The sequence below is a fragment of the Eupeodes corollae genome, chromosome 3 (assembly GCF_945859685.1).
Source record: "Eupeodes corollae chromosome 3, idEupCoro1.1, whole genome shotgun sequence".
NCBI classification, from domain to species: Eukaryota; Metazoa; Arthropoda; class Insecta; order Diptera; family Syrphidae; genus Eupeodes; species Eupeodes corollae.
The window spans coordinates 122261444-122285064 of NC_079149.1; the positions used below are offsets into that span (position 1 = coordinate 122261444).

The 23621-nt window shown below is 31.0% G+C and overlaps 1 protein-coding gene across 16 annotated transcripts in view; it reads left to right on the plus strand.

The window, feature by feature from the left end:
- The first annotated feature begins 1341 nt into the window (after positions 1-1341).
- Positions 1342-23621, plus strand: part of LOC129949370 (uncharacterized) — a 52009-nt gene continuing 29729 nt past the window's right edge. For 13 of the 16 annotated variants that reach the window (XM_056060774.1, XM_056060781.1, XM_056060780.1 and 10 more), the window contains exon 1: positions 1358-1463. The gene's annotated coding sequence lies outside the window, so the exon portion shown is untranslated. Of the gene's footprint in view, positions 1464-1487; positions 3246-13039; positions 13138-23621 lie in introns of those variants that run through there. The other 3 variants (XM_056060777.1, XM_056060775.1, XM_056060776.1) reach the window with 3 other exon arrangements.

Here is a 23621-nt window from a genome sequence, read left to right on the forward strand (position 1 = left end):
AATTATAAAACCTTTCATTAAGGACTTCCATCATGATTTTTGCTATACAATTCATGAACGAAATTCCTTTGTAATTGCTTAGATCATATGTGCCCCCCTTTTTGAAAATTGGAAAAATCACAGATTTATTGAAAGTTTTCTCTACCCTACATTCTTCTAATATTTTGCTGTATGTCGTTGCGAGTTGTTCCAAAAAAGTATCGTTAGCATTTATTATGAACTCATATGGAATCCTATCTTCTCCTGGCGCCTTATTCGGCTTAGCGTTTCTCAACATATTCCTTAATTCACCAACACAAAATGGCATATCTAATGTTGAGTCCTCGACGTAATTCGCTTTCACGGTGATCTCTGTAACTTTTCCGCCGATCATCTAAAAGGAATCAAATAAATTTAGTTTTTTTACTATATTTTCTGGTTTTTGATGAAAAGATATTAAAATTTATTAATTTCTGTTTCTCCTTGATTAAAAAAAAAATAAGTAAGTATCGAAAATAAATCCTTCGATTATGAACTGCCTTCCGATATAACAAAAATATTCAAAATTTCAATTAAATTAAAGAACTTTTGATAGTGGTTTAAAAAAAAAAGGTTTAGGATTTGAAGTTGAGGACATTTTTAAAATATTAAACCTTGAGAATCTTTCGAAAAGGAAAAATCAATTAATTTCAAAATTTTGACCAAAAGTATCTCCTTTAGTATAACTCCTTCGACCTAATTTGGCTTATTTCTTATTTGCATTCATTTTGTTATTAAACTTGTCAAAATTAATTGCATTAATAAAAATTTGGGGATTCAAAGAACCTTAATAAATGTGTCAAACTGAACCGGTTCTGCATGAATGTATACCTACTGGATTTTTTAATGGATATTTTTTATAATATATTTTAAAATGCTTGAACTGTCTTCCTCTCAACAACATAAAAATGTTTCAACTTGTCCTTTTAGTCCACACATGTCTCCATTTTACGTTGATTTAATTTTAATTCCTTTAAATCAATGTCTTATACATATATCACTGCAAAAGTATTAAAACTTATATTCTACCGTTTAAAACCCCCTTTTGGTTTTAAAATAAATAAATTGATTTTAATGTAACCTAGGTCTTAGTGTCTAAAACAGCATCACGAAAAACCGATGATATAAGCACCACCTTTATTAGTTTCCCTATCGAGAAGTCAGTTTAAAACACAGCGCTGCATTCTATGACAACCACTGCCGCCATTGAAGAAAATGCGGCGAATTTAAAAACAATCATACTATCTCGCTCCATCCACCACTCTACCATACATTACCCAACGAACAAGAAGAACGAAAAAAACTTCTTGTAGAATTTTTATTTCTCCCATCTTTCTCGGTTTTTGCTCCCTTTTACATAAAATATCATTCTCAAAAACAAAATGGAGGTCTTTGATGTGGTGCGTACGTTTTTGTTGAGTGTCTAAATAAAATTTCAAATTTCGGTAATCAAAACTTCTAATTAATTCAAAAATTTACTGAAAACCAATTCATAAATCAAACCACAATAGATTGTGTTAAAAAAATGTTATCAAATTCGTGTATTTATTGCATAAAATCTTTTCCGAAAAATTGAAAGAATTTTTGTATGAAAAATTCTTCTTCTTTTCTCTTGTCTTTTTTCGGTAGAAGAAGAAAAAATGAGAAAAAGTGTGATGTCTGGATTAAAGCTTAATAAATTTTTGGATTTTCATTTTGGTTGGAGAGAAATGTCATTAGAAAAGAAAATGTAAAAAAAAGTGTGAATATTTTTGTTAATTAAAATAGATGAAGAAAAAATTTAAAAATTTCGAATAAAAATTCTTTTTGGTTTTGTCTGAAGCTGAAGAGTGAAGACTTTGCAAAAAGATGGTGGAAATTACGACGGCGAGCTAAATTATAAAATGTGAGAAGTGAGAAAGAGAAGCAGACAATTGGGCTGGATTTTTAATTCTTTTTTTGATTTGATTTTCTCTCTTCTACTGATTGTTTTCTGTGCTTTGGTTGTTCTTTCGGTGTTTAATTAATTGAAATTACAATAAAATTTAAAATAAAAAAGGCGAAAAACAAAAATGAAATATGAATGATAAAAAGACGAGATGACGGAGAAATAAAAAAAAAGTGGAAATTATGAAAAATTTTAATAAATTAGTGCAATTGTGTGTTGCAGCACGGCAAAGTAGAATGTAGAAGAAGGCAGAATATAGCAGAAGAAGAAAAAAGGAAGAAAGAGAAAAATTATGGGTATTGGAATCGGAAAGAAGAATTTCAAATCAAGTGTTGGATTTTGGGATTGAATTGGTGAATTTGTTGAGTACGATCTACGAAGTACGACGACGATGATGATGATGACAAGAAGAGAGTTTTTGTAACACCACACGAAGACGACGAAATGAAGAAAAGATGGTGGTAAACTCTTTAGCGGTGTTGTCTTTCCGGTCACCGTCAATTTAGCCTTTTTTGTATTTGTATTCTTTTCATTTCTTCCTTTCTTATTACCTATATTTTTTTCGGTTTCCCTTTTTTTGTAATTTTTCGTATAATTGCTGTGTTTTTGGATTATAAATGCTTTTTTTTCAAATAAAATTTGTATAAAAGAATGAAATACCGCTGCGGGCAGTGACGGGGACGACGACTAAAGCGACGATGACGACCACTAAGAATCGAAAAGGCCGCTGCTGCCTTACACACAATTAAATTAATTGCTTTCTGCCAATTTCCCTACAATCTTCTCTTGTTCTTACGTACGCCTATGCTTTTTTTATCCAGCCAGAAAGTTGAGTTCAAAATGAACAAGAAAAATGAAAAAAAGCAAGAAAAAGAAAACATGTACCTAATTATGATAATGCATGTGTAAGTTGTATGTATCTCTTTCGATTTACAATATAATGAAGAATGAGAAGACAAAAAGGACATCTTTTCCAAGGCATATTGACATTTTCGTATATATGCAAAAATAAAAGGACTTTTTCGCCTTCAACAATAAAAAAAGAATCCACAAGCCACAATATTTCTGTTTTTCTCTTTTGTGTTAAATAATAATCGAAGAAAAATTCATGTCAAAACATTTGAAAAAGATACACAAGTTATATATATAATTCAATCTGCTGGTAGATTGATTCGTTCGCGAATTGCATTCAATTCAAATTCAGGCGTTGGGCAATTTGACCCACACTATGCATTGCATTCAGCGCCACACCATCGATTTTTTGGATTTTATTGCTGCACCTGCCATTAAAATGTTTAAGGTATGTACACAATAATTTGTTTATTGAAGAGTTATATTTATTTTTAGTAGGTACCTTTGTACATATTTAAATTCTTAATTTTTATCCTCAGGCAAATGGAAAATTGAAACTAATTGTCATTTGCATACAAATTATTTTATATGTGTTCATTTAAATTATGTTATTTGTTTAATTTGCATTTGAAATTATTATTGATTGAAGTCAATTTTAATTAAATCACATTGGGTATGAGGTAGGTACTTGTGTGTAAAAATTCTATTTAAGGTCTATGTCCTGTTTTATAGGTACTACCCAAACTTATTGCATAGGTACTAAATTATCTAACTTTTGAAAACTTAGAAGCAAATTATTATCCATTATGGATAATTTAAGAATTTACAATTTAGGAAAGAATTGTTATTTCACAACAAAATAAAATATAGATGTGTTGTAGATTTGTAGATAAATTGAGAAATAATTAAAATTATTGGTTTGAAAGCATATTTTAATCAAAAATCTAGACAAAACTTAAATTAATGCATTAGAGATTTGAAAGAGATAGCGAGAGAGTAAGAGAAAAATGAAAAAATGAATTTTCTACAACAATGGATAGGCAGTAAATGATTTTTGTAATTTCATCATCATCGTCATCATCAGCATTATCATCTTCATATTGGTTTGGTTTGGATATAATATACATAGGTAGTCGTTCGTTGTTCAATTCAACTTGAATCGCAATCGTATGCTTGTAGCTTGTGGTGTCGCCTTCGTCTCTTTTTTTTTTTCTTATGTCGTCACAATCTCACAACCAAACAAACAAAAAACGGGAACGGGGGAGTAGGTTGTTAAGGGTGAGGTTATAAAGAACACGCAAGAAGAAAAAAACACCACACTACCTATCTACCAATCCACAATATCCCAATCCCAATCCCATCCATACCATACCATCAGAGACCAGCAGCAAGAGCACCACTAGCAGATATAGTAGAGAGGTACAACGGCGGCTATGATGATGATGACGACGAACGACGACGGAACGGAGCTCTACCTACCTTTTATATTCAATTCACTCTTTTTTATACTTTTTCTTCTTTGGTTTGGTTGTTTGGTGGATGCTTGCTGCTGCTGCGGCTGGCTCTATGGATATGATGCTGTTCTCTTTCTACAATCAATGAGTATGAATACCTCTACGCTCTACCTATCTAGCTATACAAAAATACATACGTATATATATAATATAATGTATATCTATGAATTTGTATAATAAAAAGTTCATGAGTATAGAGGTAAACTACTATACACCGTTGTGTTCTGTACTTGTCGTTGGAATTGAATTGAATATAAAACATGCTTTTCCACCGATTCCACATTTTATTCGAATTTTTGTCTTTTTTTTTTTTAATATTTCAGTTTGCACTATACCTACTAGTTCTCAGCTGAATCTCTCAATCTGATGTATAATAATTACATATAAGTATGTTTGGATGAACATAGATATTGACTCTCTTCTTCAATTGTTGTATTTTGTATTACTTATTCTTGAATTCTTTTTTCTACTTGATATTGTTTTTGTAATGTAAACTCTTATTTCGTTCATTATTTAAATTAGCATATCTTATGCCACAACTTATGTACAAAAATAAATTGTCCTATACCTTTTAAATTAATGATACATAGCTAGTATATTATAATATTTGCCTTCTTAATACATAATGTACATACTGCACAATAACCCTTGTGACTTATTTTTAAAATTCAATACTGTTATTCCTTTGTCAGTTATAGGTAGGACCTATAGGTACTCAAATTTCATAAGACTACCTTATGGTAGGTACCTACCTACGAACCTACCTAACTAGTTATATCTGGTGTAGCTGATGTTACTATAAATCTGTTTTTGAATAATAAGATGCAATTCTAAAGTTTACAAAATAAATCTAATTTAAAAATAATAACAAAGTGCCTACTTATTGAACAAATTATAGGTTTAAATATACAAACTAGATATGTACCTACTTTAACTATTTCTTTATATAGGGTTGTTTTTTAAGAGCTTCAGGTTATCTACAATGGAGTGATAAAGTAAATATAAGTCTGTGATTTTTATTCTTGTCTCGTTTTCAAATTGATTTTGTTGATCCGTTCTATAATTAAATGTTAAATTATATAAACATCGAACTCACACAAAACAGTAAAAGAAAGTCTGGTAAATAAATTAATTATCCATGAAAATGTTGCCAAAAACCAAACGTATCTTTGGCAACATTAATTGCATTTTAAACAAAACGATCATTTAAATCCCTAAACTACACAAAAAATTGAACAAATTTTAAACACTATTAAATTATAGCAAGCTGTGATATATAGAAACACTATTGGAATAATTTTCTGTTATTATATCATGGCAGATAATTTCTGTGTATTAATTTTTCAAATATGATTTTGCAATTGTTCACTATTTTTTCCAATAAATCTGTCCGTATTTAGTCAATGATGGCTTACATATTGAGTTGTAATGATTTAGGATTTAAATTATCGGCATAAACCGATGCGTTAAAATATCCTTCTAGGAAGCATTCGAGGTGCTTGAAGTCGCACGAACCAGGAGTCAGATAACTGGGTCATTTCTGTAAACAAAGTTGTCACGAATGCATTTTTTAAGAAATTGGTTCTATGATAAATTGTTCCCTTTTGTGGTAACAACGTAAACACTGCTTTTCCTTATTTCGAAGGAATGTGTAAAGGATAAACTTCTTACATACATATGAGTGTATATTCCACAGAAAAACAACGGAATTTTAGCAGCCTAAGTATTATCTTATTGTATATAGAATCAAACAGCACTTTAATTGTTCAACCAAAGTACAAATACTATAAAAGACATTGTCTTAGTGTATTGTTTACAATAAAGAAATTGAATTGAATTGAATTGAAAAATTTGGATATCATCTCACGGTAACGCTCAGAATTCAAAGCTACGTTACGGTTCAATGATGCCACCAGCCCATAAACCGCACCATACTGAGACTTTTTCTGGATGCATTGGTAGCTCTTGCAATGCCTCTGTCCGATATTCACTCAAAAATCCACATTTCTGCTTATTTACGTACCCTGAACATATTAAAGTAACTGACCATAAAATGAAAGAAGTGAGCGATGAACTTTGTTAACAGAGCACGCATTTTGATAATAAAATTCAATAATTTGCAAGCGTTGTTCGTTTGTGAGACGATTCATGGTTAAATCATAGACCAAACTGAAGATGTTTGACAGTGAAACAAAACACGAAACTTGCGTTAATTGTTTAAACCAGTGTTGCCAAAAAGATAATAGCTAAAAAATCACCCTTTATAAATCCATTGCAATTAAACAAAAAACAACCATGATATAAAGTCACAAGATCAACCATGAAAACTCGCGGTTTTGTGGGCTTATTAAAAATGCTTATTTTCTTAATTGATCCCTACATTATGCTGAAATGCTTTGGTTTTAGACTGATAAGATATGGTGTTGTTAATTAATAGTAAATTGTATTTGTTTATATTAGAAATCATGTACTATCCATCTGCATGTCAACAGATGTTTAACGTTACAAGAGATACAATTTTAAATGTTGACATACAAAACTTGTTCGTGGGTTCTTAACACCTTTACACGAAAGAAACACAAAATTGCAAGACAAAACAACGTTTCACAAGTGATTTAATTTTCTGCAAAGCAATTCATGTCTACCTAAATTATTTTATAAATATTTGTTTTAAAACCGTTTTTCTTAATTGCTATGTAAATTGTATGATGCCCATAGTAAATTACATATGGTTTAGTTCTAAAACAAAATCGCATATAAAAAATATTCACTTGTGTTTTCTTGATTTTGTACATTCTTTGTAGGTTGTGTAGTTTTCGATATCAACACGTTTACTGTGTTGTCAGGAAAACTCAAAGAAGTAAAGAAGAAGTAATATTTTTGCATTGCAAATTTGTTTTTATTAATAAAGTATATGCTTGCGATAAGATCATATCTGTTAGAGGCAATAACTATTAACACTTATTTATATAAGTTGCATATTCTTAATAGATTTTCGGAATTGTTCTTATCCTCATAGACCAAATATAACAAATCATTATTTTGGATATTTAGAATTAAGCATCGATAAAAATGTATTAGGCAAGTGAATATGACTTTCAATTGTTTAAATCTCTGGGTAAGCCGTTTCAAATTCTAAAACTTGGTTAAAGCCCAAATCAGCAGATGACTTAGAATAATAAGAAAGTATCAGCGTAGAGTTCCATTGGATATATAATAACAACTAACATTTCACCAGTAGTTGCTGATCGTTATCATAGGTTCATTGTTTTTTAGCATATTATGTACTTTCAGAAAGATTCGTATGTTCTATGTACTTAGGCGTTCAATAAATACCTAAGAAGGTATAAATAAAATACCATTCAAAAGGATTCTTATGATGAAGTTGATACCGGTGAATTTTCTAAATCTATGTAGACTATGTTGCAGCACGATCTGGATAAGACATTCTAATGTTCAATCATATCAGACAAAAATCATTCAAATATGTAAAGTCAATATCTAAAATATTCTTTTTCATATACAAAATAGACATGGAACATCCACATATACAATAAAATACGATTATTTAAAAATATAAGATAAGCAATTTTAATGCAAACAAAAATTCGATCTTATGGGATTATAAACGCAATAAAAACTTTACTTAAATCACAAAAAAGCGTAGCGTAGTTTATTTTTTCTAATACGTTTAACTTGATTATAACCTTTAACGATCTCTAATTGTGACATGCCAAAAGCTTTCACCGATATATAATTACCAATAAGCATGTTGTTGATGTGTTTATAAAACTTTAACAAATACATATTCATAATTTTCTAAACACAAAACAACAACACCACCAACAAAAAAAAACTATTGTTAAGTAGGTACGAACATTATTTCTATCGCATATTGTCGTCAGTTTTAGTTTTCAGCAATAAAAACAAAAACAAAATAAAGAAGAAAATAATATTAAAAGCCTGTCTAATTGTGATTACAGTTCTTACATATACATATTGTATATTATGTACTCTGCATACTTTCTGTAGTTGGTTAACCCTTGTTCGTTCACATTATGTATACGAGCAAATGCTTGCATGATGTACATATCCACATTTAACCATAAGCAGATAAAAACAAAAATAACAACAACAACGAATAAAAACTCGTAAAATAAAGAAAAAATAAAATATAAACTATAGCTGGTTTTTATTGCTCTCTACATTGACCTAACAGATACATTTTTGTATCTCAAACACCCAAAAGTGCCTACATACAAATTTCATCATCAAACATATAAAAATATACATTTCATTTTAAATGGCGAATATATTTACTTACCTAACTAAAGACTGAAGAAATGTCATTAGTCATCAGTTGGATGGACTGTACATTTTGATTAAAGCATTTATAATGTTTGTGGTTCGAATGTAATCGTAATGAACAATTATTAACTAATGGAAATGGAAATGTATCTAGGTACAAACCATCTATGTATGTTCTTATTGGAAACATTCAGATATGTTTTTTAATCATACCTATTTTATATTTATGCAATAAATGCAAACAAAAAAAAACATCAAAGAACATTTAATAATAAATATAATAAAACAAAATGTAGGTAGGTAGGTAGGTGGAAAAGTTGCAAGTAACACTATAGATTTAATAGCGGAATGAGGTTAACGAACTTTTTTTTATTTTTATTATTCCTCGCTACTTTTTGTTGGCGCTGTGCTGTGCTGCTTAGCTTAGCTTGTACACACTCACTATCTTTCATTCTCTCTCTTCGTCGCGTCGCTCAACTAGAGTCTATCTCGTTTACCCCTTCACATTTATAATCGCAACGCAAAGTATTTCATTTCTGTGCGCGATTGCTGCTAGCCTGCTGCTGCTGCGAATTATTTTTCATTTTCTAAATCTCGAACTTATACTTAAGTACGTGTATTTGTTTAATTGCATTTTTTTTTTCAAAACTTCTCGTTACGTTACTCGCTACTTACTCTTCGTTTGGTTTTTAGTTTACATTGCATCGAATGATTATAGGGGTCTGGGGTAAAGGAGTGAGGAGGTGGGATGGTGGGACGTGTGTTTGGTGATTCTTTGGGATTTTATTAAGGAAAATTATAATAAATACAAAAATATTAAGAGATACAAATGGATCTACCTATGTGTATCTGTACTACAGTAAGCCAGCTAGCATACCTAGCGAGCACTTAGTTTTTTACTTCCACTTCCATCTCTAAACTAAAGAGAAACACACAAGACAACGACATCGACAAGAGGAGGTTAAAATAAAGATACTTTCGAGATATTTCTTCTTCTTTGCACAATCACCGTTCATGTGCCATAATAATGGGTGTTGTTGTTTTTGTTGTTCGTCTTCTTCATGTACCTACATTCATTGTAATCATGTCGTCTAATATACATTTTTAATTTTCTATATCCATCTATATTTCTTTTTTGGCGTCATCGTCATCTTCGTCGTCGTTTACATGCACGGCAACAAAACTAAACTGGGGTGCATTGCACAGTGCACAGGCACAATAATTCTCATATGGAAGATGAAGAAGCTCATCGTGTATGCGCTTTCAGCACCGTTGTCTGCCTCTGCATTGCAATTGTAATCCAATTCTCCAGTATCCAATGTTCCATGCATGCTGCTTTTATTTCTGAATTTCTTCATCTCCATTTTCTCTTTATTTTTTTGCTTTTCAAATATATAGTTTTTCCCTCGTCTTCGTACCTAACCATCATTGTCATCTTCACCCCGTATCGTGTCGGCTTTGCCCTCTTTTTCTGGTTAGAGAGTTGTTAATCTTTGTTTTACCTCCTCTCTATGTTAAATCAAATTCAAAAATGTTCAACTTCGATTTCGATATAAAATCGAAAAAAAAATAAATATATATTTCCAAGAGTCTGTTGTTATTGTTGTTGTTGTTGTTGTTGTCTTAAGAGCAATGTGGAGTGTTGCAAAGGGTGCGGCGGCGGTAGGCAGCGATAGTGATGGTGGCGGTTCTCCTGGTAGTTAGTATGGGATTTGTTTGATATTTCTGTTATGTTTTGAGTCAATTTGATGCTGGATTTTACCGCCAAACATATGACTTATTATACTTAAGGTTTTTCGGTTTATGTCCTATATATAAACCTAAAATATGTATATTGGCAAAATTATATAGGTAAGGTACCTTAGAATGTTTTTGAAATGACTAGTTAAGTAATTCAGATAATGTCAGTTTGTGTCGCTGCTCATAGTGGCCTACCTTCAAAGCTAGAAAAGATACTTGAACTAACTTCTTAATGAAGAAATGTATTATTCAACTTTAAATTCTTAATATTTTAATAAAGTCAAAATTAAAATACACATACTTGAACTCTTAGTAATAGTTTGCTAAATGCTATGACTTTAGAGTTCAACGTTTTTGATATTTGGAATTAGATTATTAAAGTGAAAGGTTTTTTTTTGAAAGGTTTTGGAATTAGATTATTAAACTTTCACAAGTGAAAAGTTTGTTTACAAACAAGCAAAGATAAATTTGAACGTTCCTCTCCTTTCCACCCTGTTTATTAAGAAACTTAAATATTTAAAAGATACATAATTTACCTGATAAGTTTTAAAAAATGTATCAAGCAAAGCTTAACCAGTTTTTGGGCTAAATGATTCTAAAGAATCTCAACAATTTGGAACGATGACATTGTACATTATAACCATAATGAATCAAAAGTCTGTTCCCCGGATGATGGTTTGGTTACAATCTTTTTTTCCCAATCTGTCATTGTTTGGCTATGTTCAGATGCACCATTCTTAATTAAAATCAATTTGTATGTTTCTGGTAAGAAAATTGCTTAGGTAGGTACTAATAAAATGTCAGGTTGTTTCAAATCCTAATTCTAAAAGTTAAGATAGGTATTGTTTTAAGTTAAACAATATCCTCTCGCTAATATAATATAATTTATTTGATTCTTTAGATTGCTTCCGCAGAAAGTGGGTACTTAAGCCTAAGGCAAACTTGACTGTATTTATAGTACCTGCCTTCATAAGTGGCGGTAAGTAAGTAGATACCTACCATTTTCAATTGAATTCTGGTTCAAGGTCAGTCGATTAGGACAGGTGAAAAACCTTATGATACCGAAGAAATTATAAGATAGGTAGGAATACCCGCATTTTTCAAAACACTTTTTTCAAATTTTGTTGATAGTCATGGGTAGAAAACTAAACACAAAAAAAGTACCAACAATGTATATATGTAAATACCTATTAATATAGGTATATACCTACATATTTTGTATTTACTTGAATTCTCTTAAAAGGCAAAACATGAAAAGGCTGCCAACTTCCAGTCATTAAAACTATTTCCATCTATCAAATACATTTCTATCTATCTACCAACTTACTAAATCTATAAAACTAAAGTAGGTACCTAGCCTAGCTACTGACAAACATACATAATTTTTTTTACATACATACATATGTAGGTACATACATACATATCTGACTTGATTATCGAATTTCTTTATCTATCTTTTAAAAAAGAAAATATATATATAGGTATATAATATTTCTCTCACTTTGCTTATGTCGACATCACCCCTTAATTTGTCTCTTTTTTTCTTCACTGTAAATTGAAGTAGCACTTTTCGTTCAAAAAACGTGCTCCCATTTCTATACCTACTTTACATCTTCAAGTTATTTTGTCATACCTACCTACCGACTACGGGTTGATCGGCTTACATATAGCGTGACGTTTCTTTTAATGGCTCAACTCAGCTAAACGAGCAACGGCTAAAAGTCCGACAACCCGATTTTGTATAGCCATCTATCTAACCATAGGTAGGCACACGATATACCTATATATCCATCATACGTAAATACCTTTTCTACCTATATCTACCTACCTACATATCGAATTAAATTAAAAAAGAGAGTACCTACCTACCGATGAAGAGCATCCACATGCAAAATAATATAATAAAATAAAAATGTGTATACCATTTTACACTTAACTTCCATACAGTGACACATGTCATTAAATACAACCTAAACATTATTATTTGCTGTCATTTTCTTTCACACTATTGTTTGGTATATTATTGATATTAACTCTAAAATATATTAATTTTAAAAGAAAAAGGGGTAGGCAAAATATAACAAAACACATATATGTACTAGGTACAAATGCAAACAATACCTAAATCTGTGTTCAAATCAACCCCTTATTGGAATGTTGCGACGCAACGACAGGATATTAAAGAAGTTTTTTTCTTTAAAGACGTGTTCATTAGATGACAGAAGAAGTTTAGTTTATAGTTTGAAATAAAATCACTCCAAATCACAGGGTGACAATTTTGTAAATAACTTTGCAAATAATCTAACTTCGAGATCGATATGAAATTTTTTTCAATTTTTCAATCTTTTTTATGTTTGTAGGTAGGAAAGTTCATATCATTTACCATCGAAATCCCACGCCAAAAATTTCACCCCACCGCTCATCGCCGTCATATCGTCGTCTCGTCGTCATCGTGTATACAAAAACAAATCTTTAAATCTCTTTGGTTTCTCTTGCTCTAAAAAGAATAACACTTGCACTCTTTGCTAAAACTCTTTAACTATGAATATTACTCTCCTGCCAAGCGCCACATTCACAAGCACAACACACAACAAAACCAAAGCCAGCCATAGCCAGACAGAACGACGGACAACTGTCAGATTTTCTTGTGTCGCTGCTGTAGCTGTCGGTTGTCGTCGGCTGTGGCGTTGTCGGTTGTGCTGTGCCTCGTGCAGCAGCAGCTGCCCCTTTTACTGAACTGAAAACTGAATGTGGTCTCCATTCTCCAACAATGTTCTGGTACGTTCGCCTTTGCTTGGTTGTTTTTCTTTTTGTATTATTTTTTTGTATCTATCGCATTCGCATTAATTAATTTTGGTGTATGCGCGTCGCAAAGCACACATATTACTTTTCGAACCGAACGGCGGCGTTGTTCGTCGTTTCGTTGGGTTATACCTATTATATATAATACGTACATTTTTTTAGCATTTTAAACACATTCCCTTCTTATTCTTACTCACTTGAAAGTATGTACCTTATAATATTTGCTAGTTCTTTCTCCTTCATTTTGAATAGTTTATTGTTGTATCTATCTATCTACTTATTACTAAATGCGTTTTCTTTTCAATTGATTTATTTGTTCCAAATGTCATGATTTTCTGTGTTACATAATGACATTGCTAATTAGTTCTTATTATTGATGTAAGCATAAAACTATCTTTCAATCAAAAAGCTGTCAATTAGTTTGGCTATATAAGGCTTTTTGTTTAATGTCATGACAAAAATCTAATGAAATGTCATTTATATGTCTAGCTTATTTCTACCACCCCCTGGATTCCATTTACTAAGGTCATTTTTTGAAATCACCGCACCACCTCCTGGCCGTTGGCCCTCTGGTTTTGTTTTAGCAGAAAATATTGAACCACTGTCTGGTGTCCATAGGTACTCAAAACTCAACTCATGTGTCCCTTTGCAGCTGTGAATAAATAATAATAAAAGTATCACCCCATATATGTAGGTATAATATGCTTACCTTTCATGATGTTGTATAAAATGTTTAAATACAAACATTTTCATTTTTGTATTTTACTCTTTTTACTTCTCTTTATCATCAATTCCTTCCACTTTCATATTCATTCACTTGTTGTGTTGTGTCGTTGTCGTTTTCGTCTGGCATCGGCATGGCCTGGTCTGGCGTTCGACTATGGATAACCATCGTACTACACATAACACGCTACTGTTGTTGTCGTTCGTCGTCATCGTCGTTGCCGTCGTCGCTCGTTGCCGGTATAAACACAGAGCACCGGCATGCCAGAGATTGCCAGGCCAGACATCACATCAGGCTTGAACTGAACACCACCATTAAGAACAACAACAGAAACGACAACAAAAACAACAACAAAATAAAAAAGAAAAAGTTACCGAAAAACCAAATAAAGTGGGCAACAAAAACAAAACAAAACAAAAAATAAAATTAAAGAAATTGACAGAGAGTATTAGGTATATTATGAAAACGGATCCTTGAATATTTTGGTTTTTTGAAAAAGGTGAGAACCTGTCAGAGATGGTTTTGTCGAGTGTTGCTTTTTGACAGAAACTGATGGAAAAAGAGGGTAAGGTCAGGTTCCCCTCAGAAATAATCTCGTTTTGAAATAGAATATAGAACTGTTTGTTTTACATGACAACCATAACTGAAATCGTAACCAAACGAACTGTGAAATTTGACAGATTAGCTTGGAGGTTATGATTAATTGTCTTTCTGATTTTCTATGCAACATGATGAAATGTACATAACTAATAAATGATCAATAACTCTTTTTTTATGTTTTTGACTTCATTATGACATTTGAATTAGTTTTATGTAAACAAAATTTTAACTATATGTCATTTTAACTGGTTTATTTTGTTCATATGTCAAAACTGACAGTTTGAGCTGTTTTTTGACAGGAAAAACTAAAATATTTTAACTTACTCATACGAATTGTGGGTTTTTGCTTTTCCTCAGCTAAAATTTGGTTATGCAAGTTCTTTTTTTGAACTTAAGTATTTAAGTTTTATTTTAACAAACTGGTCTTGATGTGCGTATGTTTTTCCATCATGCAGCGAAGTGTTCTATTGTTACTGCAAACCTAATCTATTTTTATATTCTGAAGTATTTATGCTTAGAAGCACGCTCAAATGACCAAAACATTTTGATTTGCCTAAGTACAATTTGGTATTAACTAATTGAAACAAAGTTGATCGATTTTTGATGTAGATATAAAGGGATTGTAGGTAGGTAATTAGAGTTTTACCCTTTCCACACAGAATTTTATGTGACTGACTCATTGGGGTCATGAAATTACTGAAAGGCCTGTTATTTGGACGGAAAAGTCTGAAAATCTGTTTAAAGCTTTTGTTTTGGAATATTGATTTTATCAATTAATGACTTTTCGTCAGTGAAAAATTTGTATTAAAAATTTATTTCACGAAGTTTAACTTTGGAATGACAATTTCTTTCTTTTAAATAAGTTGGTTTATGTTTGAATGATTATTAAACTTTTGGTTTTCTGAATTAGTACTATTTTAGAACACCTTACATAAAAGTTTTCAATACTTGCCCCCATTGTTAAATTTTAACTTTCTTTTGTAAATTTTGAATGAATGAAAATTAAAGACTTGGGAGCAATAAGTTCCTACGAGTATGTTCTAAAGCATAATCATAACTTGCAAGTCACAAATGTATATTTTGGCCGTTAATAAAATATCCACATGTTTTGTTTTGTAAATCGTGAATATTACAAAAAAGAGCCTTGGAATTTATTGTCTTCAAAAATTTAGTCTCAAGTGGGCATTTGAACAGGTCAAATTCTAGTTTATGAGGAAATTAAGTTTAAACTTTTCCAAATTTCGTCAAAAACGAATTCAGAGGTACATTTTATGCCCTACAGCCCCAACTATTCAATGCTTAAATAACTTCTCTAAATGAAAACAAAAATATAGGCAGGTACTGGTTAACTGACTTTCTAATTGATTTAGTCTCTAGATGATTTAAAGTAAAATGAATTTTGTAAAATTTTATTGAAAAAAATATGGTGATATATACAACTTTTAACAAATGCAGAATATTCTATGTTGATTGATAGAATATTGGGATCTTTTATAAAGGCAGACATTTTTCTTAGAATGTTTTATTTTTAGCCGAACTTTGTTTGAAAGTATGTGTCTGCCTATGAGGCATAGGTATAAAAGAAAAGTTATTCCTACCTGCGTTGCATAAAATATTCTCAAAATAAAGTTTGTTTTTTCCTTAAAATAAAACCTCCTTACGTAATTATTTGAATTTTCCAAATGTCTAGATGGCAAGCTATAGACAATAAAAAGAAATATGTAGTACCTTTTCTCTTCATCCTAAGCATTGTGTTGCGCTGCCCCCATACAAGGTTGTGCTAAATTTAGCCACACACGATTTCTTTTATTTGCTTTAACTTATTTCTTATTTTTTTTTAATGCTTACATATAAAGAAAATCGATAGACATTAACATCATCATACCCATGATGATGATTGTTGCATTTATTATTCCACATTCGGGCTCGGGGTTGAGAAAAAAGAAAAACAATTTATATATACCTAGACGTTATAGGTAAGGTACCTACCTAACTAACCAACAACCCTAAATGGTGTATAGAATTAAGAAAAAGAGTTGTCTGCTGCTGTTTGCTATGATAGTTATCGGCTGTACAATACCAGCATTCAGCAATGGTAGCAAAGCAATAATAATTGACTTGATATTCCCTCAATAGTTGTATCTGAAAAACTCTTATTATTGATACCGTGTGTCCCTTTCTGGTCGACTGAATTAAAACTATTTTCCATTCTTTTTATCTTCAACTTCATATAGTAAGTACCTATGTTACATATAGTATCTCTATTCTGAGAATTATATAGAAAAAATCAAACAATTTGAAAATTGAGCTCTAAATCTGCTGAACTAAAGTGAACACACAAAATGTGCTGTGCATAGAGAAAACCAGAAAAAGGAGAAAACCATCATCAAAATGGAAATCGAGTAAAAAGGTCGCGCAAATATCTCATTATCCGATCCGGCAGCAGCAGCGCCGCGCCGTCATCGTCATGTGGCTTGGTTTTATTTTTATATAGATTTTGTTGTTGTTGTTGTTGGTGCTAAAGTGCTCAGCTCTCTATAATAAACGTCTGTGTTCAGCTGCAAAGTCATGTACACGAGAGAGTAAGAATAATTATTATTACGCTTTTCTATGTTTCATTCTCTTTGTCAGCAAAAGCAGCAGCAGCATATCGTAGTCTTATAGCTGGGTCCAAACCCAATCCAATAAAAATAATACAATATTCGCTACAACAACAAAATGTCATAACAATTATTACACAAAACCAAAGCAGCATATCCAATCCAGTATACCTAAAGCACCAACAAAAAAAAGTGACAAATATGTCAAAAATATTCACATTTTTCGGGCGCGTCATCGCCGTCGTCGTCCTCGTAAGTATTGATTTTTCACTGCAGCTAGCAGCTTTTTTGCAGCTTGGATGAGCTCAAAAGTAATGCTGCTGCAAAAAAGGATTTATATTTAAAATACACAGAATAAAAAAAAAACAACCCCAACCCACGCATTCACCATCCTTTTTAGGTATGCTCGTACAGCTACAGCTACAATAACCAAACTAAACCGTCCCATCTGATAGAAGAGCAAGCTCCTGCTCCAGAGTCCACACAAGCAAAATAAACTAATACGTTTATTATGCGAATCGAATGATTCCTCTCTGCACACACCACATTTAATTTTTTTTTCTGTTTTCATTTCTTTTTGTTTGTCTCCCGTTTTTACCTACAAGCTACAAAACAAATGTAGTAGCTGTGAAGCACTCTTTGCTCTTCAGGCTCACACCGGGACATGACCTGACAGTCAGTCAGTGTGGCGGGTAAGTAGTGAGTGAGCAGCTCACCTTGTTCTTGTTACCCTTCCAAATGGCAAAAATATCCCAATCCCAAATCGCGGGTAGAGAAAGGAAGAAAATTAACAAAAAAAAAAAAAAAACAAGCAAAACCAACCCAAACCCAACCCACCACCATCCTACTATTCATTCCTCTTTTTGGGTTTATCTGTGAGCTACTACTGCTGCCGCTGCTGCTGCTGTTATACTGCTGCCATAGCCATTCGTTCCGTTGGTTGTATCCTCTATGCTCAATGTGAAAATTCCGAAATATGGAAACCACCAAAGCTCTGATGGGATAAGAGGTAGCTGTTTAGGGAGACTACTATGCCCACCAACAACCTAACCAACCACCCACCCCACGTCCTTTACCACTCAAGCTCACGCAACTCGCCTCCTGTTCCTTAAAAATACCGCCATTCGTTGGCTGTGTGTCTCGTATCTATTTATGTGGCTATGTATCTCTACTATGTAAATGTTCATGTACATAATACCACGTACAGTCCTTTTTTCTATCTACATAATTTTTGTTTTCTTATTATTTTATCCTTTATATCACTTGAGTGTCCTTACAATTTGAAATGGACATGGTTTTCTTTTTTCATCATCTTTGTTTTCTATAATATAAAAATTGTAGGTACTATGAAATTATTTATTTAGTAGAAAATTGTATTACAGATCAATCTTTTCTCTTTCAAAATTACACTTTTTCATTTTTCTGACAAAAAAAAACAAAATTATTCCTATGTACCTATTCAATGACGTCTATGTAATGTAAATTACAAATATTTGTACATAGATTTGTATGATGGGTGGTAGAACACCATGATGTGTATATTAAAAGTAAACTTTTTAATGCTAAAACTTAACTTACAAAAGTATTAAAATTTTCCTGAGTTCAAATGATTTGTTTTCAAATCAAGAATTTTTCAAATATAGGTACACTGTCAACTTTCAACTACTAATATTTTTTTTTACTTTTCAATATTTAAACAATAATACTGTAAATTACTTCATTTTACACTATCATAAGTCACATTTCAAAGTGACAGTTGCTTGAACCTATTTATTGCGGTCGAATATATGTATGAATCAATACGAAAAAAAACAGCCAAACTTTATTTTAAAAAATCGATCTACTATATACAAATTCCATCCATAAACAAGGTCTCTTCTTTTTACTCCTTTTTTTATTTTCAAAGTCCTGTCAAGCTAACAAACATGAATTTAATAGACTGAAAAACAATTCAGAAGATCATGCTTTTATTCTTAATGTATTTAATTTTTAATCGCAAGTTGTTGTAAAATTATTTTTTTATTTTAACTTGACAACCTGTCAAAATAACAAGCATTCACAGTAAATGAACAGACACAAAGCTAGGAAATGGAAGGTTTTTTTTTAAATCAGCTTTATTTTTTTCGAATCACATCTATACTTCTACACTTTTCGTATTTATTAACTTTGACTTTGATATACAAAATGAAAAATGTAATAATAAATTATTTTTTTTTTTTTTTGAACCATCCAGTTCGATTTTACAGTACCAAAATAAATGCAGACATTTGTGTTATAGCTTTTCAATTAGTCTCTGTCTAGACGTAGAAAACAACACAAAATAAAAATGTAGATAAATCTTGGCCGGTGTCCGCATTGAACTCTTAAGGCAGGACATTTTGACATTACATCATTTTATTTTGCTATCAGTCACTAAGAAATATATTCTGCCTAACGTTCCTGTGTCTTAGTCTTTTCTAAAGTTTTTTTTTAATGTTTTAGAACTTTGCTATCTTTTTTTCTCACTATTGTTGTTATATCAAAAAATTGTTGAAGTTGCATACATTATTTAAAATTGTTGGAACTTAATAGAATCATTTGGGAGTCAATATTGGTAGAAATGTTGATCTATTAAACTACTAAATAGTTTGTTTTATATTTGTTAATCGCTAAATAAATAAAAATCAAGAATTGTCAATGTAGCGACATTGAATTTTTTTTACATGAAGTTAATAAATTTAAGTTTTAAAGCATATCGTGAATGAAATATTTATTTTTTTTAACAACAGTATTTAAAGCAAAGTGATGAACAAACGAAAATTTTGTATTCATTGCAAATGAATTACTTTAAGTTTATTGTTTTCCTCTAATTTAAACAAAAAAAAATTGCTTGTTCATAAACAAACACCATTCACTTTGACAGTTGAAAACCTCAACTCTTCTTCTGAGTCGTGCATTGTAACAATTTGACATTTGAGTAATGCATTTAGAAATGATGTGATGGTGTCATAGTGTTACAAATTGTTAAAATCTTGAACTTAATAGCCTTTTCACACCAAACCCAAAACCGTGTTTTCGGCAAAAAGTTTTCGAAAACCCGAAAATCTTTCACACTGAACATTTGCACGTTTTCATTTGACATTTGAACTTGTTTAACACCGGCTGCTGTCAAATTTTGAATTGATGAAAAAAACATTTCAGAATGAGCAGAAGAACTTTGGATATACTCTGCAATGAACTAAAGGATCTGGAAATGCAAGATAAAAACATAAGCCTTATGTAGGTACTTATCAAGTTGATTTTCAGGAAGACAAAGATCTATACGAGATCCAAAAGAACGAATGGGATCCCGTCCTTGAGTGGTTAAAAAACTCATATCACCACCTTCTAGGAAATATATCATAGGATCAAAAACAAACAAAACTGTTAAAATAAAAATTCATTTTATTTAAAACATTTTCTTCTTCCTTGACAACAAATTCAATCCAAATTCTGAACCGACTATTGCTTCTATAATATTGTGGCCATCTGAGTAACTTATAGGTGGGGTTGAGAAGATTCTGAACGATTTCGTGTAGGCCCTTATGGCAGAAGCAGAAAAGGTCAATTCCTAGTTCCAGATTCGTACCAAAATCACACTCATCCAGAATGATAACTGAAGCAGTTTTGATGGGCTGCAATTTCTCCATGACTATCTATTTGGTTTCTTCTCTTTAGAACTCGCCTGGCTTCTCCAAAGCACTGAGGATCTTCTTGATGTTGTCATCAAGGGGCGATAGTCCACTGTTGTGGTTTTATTCACTGGAACAATGATTACCACATTGTTGAATGTTTTGGCACAAATTTTCCTAGCCCGCTGCGACTTAATTCTGTAAATAAAAAACAAAAGCAATAATTCTTATTTTGTAAAGAAATTGTACAAATAATATTACTTACCACGACCAAACTTATTTCAAAATGAAATATTTGTTTTGACAGCAGCCCTCAGCTGTTTTGTTTACATTAATTTGAGCGCTGAATGTTTCGAAAGGTTTGTTCGTTTAGTTCAACTTTGAATTGCTACTAGTTTTTGAGAGGTTTTATATAAAACTTATGGTTTACCAAAAATGTATGAAAAAACTCGAGTTTTCGATGTAGGATTTCGGCGAAAACCGATAATTTCGCAAAAACCGGGTTTTGGACTTGGTGTGAAAAGCTTATAGGGAACGGAAAAAAAATAGATCCATTTTGTAGTTCTGTTTGTTCCATTCATTGAAATGTCAGAAGCTAATATTACTTTAAAAGTAATTTATGAAAACTTTACGATTTCTTGTAATAATGCAAAATGGAAAGTTTTTATTGTTTTTAAAACAAGCCTTAAAAATTAGATGAATTGAAATAATAAAGAAATGCATGTATGCTAGCTTAGGATATTTTTAAAACATTTTTTTATGCTGAATATTATTAGTTGCTCAAGGCTTATAAAAGTTATTCATATAATTATGTATTAACCATTATAATTGGATTAAAAATGTCAAAACATGGAAATAACAAAAAGAGATTAGTATCTGGGACACCAAAGACGAACAAAAATAGAAACTAGATAGGTAACACCTATGAACGAACGGGTGACATCAATATAATGTAATATCTTATACCAGAGCATAGATATATCTCGAATCATTTAAGCTGTTTTTTTTTGCATTTACTTCTAACTTTTGCGTTTGTTTATCTTTCTTTCTTTTCTCATATTGATTTGTAATTATTCACCATCAAAAAAGATACGTATTTTTTTGTGTCTATGGAATGTGCAAAAAGTTGCGAATTATACATATACAGACAACAACAACCATTTACAACAGACAACATAAAAATGTGTAAACTTACAGGTAGAAATTGAAATCATATGTATGTATGTTCATATAAATAGGTATATCGTTTATGTTAGAGAGGACGGGGTTTGATGCAAACGGTTCGAATGGATTTTGCAATAAAAATGAGAGCTTTACAGAGACACAACCTCTAACAAGATAATATATCTACCTATATATAATATGTTTGTAGCTATATAGAAAAAAAAAGTTTGTAATGAAAAATAAAATAATAATAATATAAATATGTACTTAAAAAATAAATCAACAAGACAGACATGACATTTAAGGGGTAATGCTGTACGTTTTATGTGCTGCAATTTTGATATTCATAAGCGTATAGCTTTTCCCCTTTAATGTTAATGTGTATGCATCGAAAATTATTATATTTTCAGTCAATAGGTGTCGTTGTTGTTGCTTTTGTTGTTGTTGTTGTTGTTGCTGCTGCTGTTATAACACCATAGTCCACCAAGTCATATCTGTCGTTCGGTTATAGATTTTTGTGAGAGATAATGTGATTGGTTTTGTTTTGTGGCCGTTGTAATAATTTGTTGTTTTTTTTCATTCGATATATTATTAATAATGTTTATATCTGTATGTACTATGTATGAAATGTGTTGCAAAATAATAATACATAAGTTTAAATTAGATACTATTGAAAAAATTGTTAAGCATGTTAAAAAAATGTTAATTTTGCTGTAACTTAATACGCAACCTTAATTACATTGCAATTGTATTACATATATCGACTCGTGTATCAAAAACTATATTTTTGTGTGTTCAGAAATCATTAAAATAGTATAATTTTATGGTTAAAATTACGTTTTGTTTGTACCAATTGTGTAGTACAAATATTTATAAATTTAAAAATTCTTTTCATAAAGTTGATAAAAAGCCATTTAATTATTTAAAGTGCATAATCACTAGTGTCATTTATAATAATACTCATATTAAATCAGTATTACAATATATAAAAACATTGTGCATTATAAGTGAAATTAGTGAGTAATTAATAACAACAACAACAAAAAACGTGGACTCAAAGTAAACATTATTCAATTTTATCGTGTCCTATAATCTCTAATTAATAACTTTAATAAAAGAAAATTATTAAAAGAATTCCCTATAGCAACAAATAATTAAAAAAAAAAAGAAAACTACAAAATTGTGGAAATTTAGCCTTGTTGTAGGTGATTGTTAGACCCCTTAACAATATGAATAATTACTCCCCTTATAAAATTAGCTAGATCTATAATAAGATCATCAAGTACAATTGCTTAATTTTTGTTAAGAAACTATGTTTTGTTTTAAATCTTTTTCGATTTTTTGTTGTGAATTTTAAAAACCCTGCGATAAATTATTATTATATTTTCCTATCTATTCTCAATAAGTTATTTGATTGTATAATTTGGGACACAAAACTTATAAGTTATTCTTTAAATTTGTATTCATTAAAAATTAAAAATTTAGATCCGGTGTGTTCCAAACAATTATTGTTGGGAGAACCACTGAAAGTTCAAGGTATAGTTGGATTTTTCACCAGACTACTCGCCTCGTATACCCATCAGTTTACTCTTGGACACAAATTCGGACGTATTATTATTACAGAGTTTTGCTCTGTGAACTATGCCAATGTGGAATGCCTTTCCACGCTCTGTCTTAGCTTGTCCTTGAAATGTTCAAGAATAAAAAATAAATGTACACCGA